General features: G+C 38.3%; 1 non-coding gene across 1 annotated transcript; it reads left to right on the plus strand.

Moving 5' to 3' along the window:
* The first annotated feature begins 1,077 nt into the window (after positions 1-1,077).
* LOC134609564 (U6 spliceosomal RNA) lies at positions 1,078-1,182 on the plus strand. Its single transcript, XR_010090839.1, has one exon. It is a non-coding gene; the product is annotated as a U6 spliceosomal RNA (small nuclear RNA).
* Positions 1,183-1,835: the final 653 nt, after the last annotated feature.

Consider the following 1,835-nt stretch of genomic DNA (forward strand, 5'->3'; position numbering starts at 1 on the left):
AAAGTTTTTGTTTAATGGACATGTCTATATTTTTTTTTTTAAAGTAGTTAAAGTTAACTAAGTTCTATATATAATTTAACTGCATCTTCTTTTCCCTCCAGATATTCTGCTTTCAATTATTATAGAACATAAACCATTGCAGTGAAAATGTTATTTAAAAATCAAATGTTATTATAAAGGTAATATTACACATTTTGTTCTTTAGAAATCTTTTTATTCTTTCATCATTGTTCTTTTACTCCTACTGGAAAATCTTTTTTGGGTGAATGTTAAAAAAAATATATATCCATTTATAAAGCTGATATTTTGCTTAATATCAACACTTTTGTAAAGATTGGTGTAACTTTTCAGGCAATAAACTAAGGGATAGACCATATGAGACTTAGAGCATACACTGTCAAGATTCAACACCATAAATATATAACCCAAGTCACGTAATCATCAATTATTTCACAGTTGATTCAGTTGCTAGTCAATATCAGCAATATAATCTTTCTCTCTACAAAAGGCACCAGTCCGAGATGGTGACCTCATCAGCAGGAAGAGATCAGGAAATTGAGTCTTCACCTCCCAGTGCTCCCACAGCCTTTAGTGCCAGGTAGGCTTCCAATACTCAGCAGCTAGGGAGTGATAGTGTGTGTGTGTGTGTGTGTGTGTGTGTGTGTGTGTGTGTGTGTGTGCGTGCGTGCTAATGAATGAGTTTCTGTATGTGTGTTGTGTTTGTGTGTGTGTGTGAGCTTGTCTGGAATGAGAATTTTTGTGTCAGTGAGCTTGTCGGTGGTGAGCATGTGTGTGTCAGTGAGCTTGTCTGTAGTGAGTATGTGTATATTTGTCAGTGAGCTTGTCTGTAATGAGCATGTACATGTGTGACAGTGAGCTTGTCTTTAATGGGCATGTAATGAACATGTGTATGTGTGACAATGAGCTTGTCTGTAGTGAGCATGTGTGTCAGTGAGCCTGTCTGCAGTGAGCTTGTGTGTGTCAGTGAGCTTGTCTGTCATGAGCATGTGTGTGTCAGTGAGCCTGTCTGCAGTGAGCTTGTGTGTGTCAGTGAGTTTGTCTGTCATGAGCATGTGTGTGTCATTGAGTGCACATATACTGAAATTGTATCAATACAAAAAAGATTAGCATGGCCCCTGCAAAAGGATGACACGTGAAATTTGTGAAGCATTCCACAGATTCTACAAGTTTATACCTTTGTACAATCAATTCTACATGCCTGGGAGTGGGTACCAAATTTAAGGTCAGTACATCTAATTGTGCTGCCAAGGGAAGCCTGCTGTTGATGTCTCCTATACTAGATGAGCCCCAGTTATTTGACCACCTTTGATATACGGCCTGTACTTTTAGTGCCTGATTTGATACTGCCAAAGTATACACTTTGGCCCATACCTCTTGCACCTGGTCCCATGCCAACCACTGCTCTTAGTGATTATTAGGTTTTTCTGTGTTCTGTCTGCCTATATTCTATTGCCCTTGTGGTACTTTACAAATTGTGTTAGCCACCGTATTACTGTCTATAATGTCTACAATGTTTTGGTTAATGTATGATTTTTAAATGTTCGTTATGATACTTTTAGTTATCAATTGTATAAAAATACGCCAATCGAAGTGACACGTGATCTCACAGCAAGTCCTAACAGACAAACCATGTAGAGCAGTCTCAGCAAACCACAGGACGACAGATAGACCGCTGAAAAGATTAGAAGCATTAGTAAGCATGCAACTAATCTCAATGTATCACTCTTCCCTTCTGTATAACCGAACCATCTGAAAACGTACTGTGGCTTCTGCATAAGCCTATACATTGTCACCAATAAGCACTTATTTTGTGG

Source organism: Pelobates fuscus, chromosome 4, assembly GCF_036172605.1.
Source record: "Pelobates fuscus isolate aPelFus1 chromosome 4, aPelFus1.pri, whole genome shotgun sequence".
Lineage (NCBI taxonomy): Eukaryota > Metazoa > Chordata > Amphibia > Anura > Pelobatidae > Pelobates > Pelobates fuscus.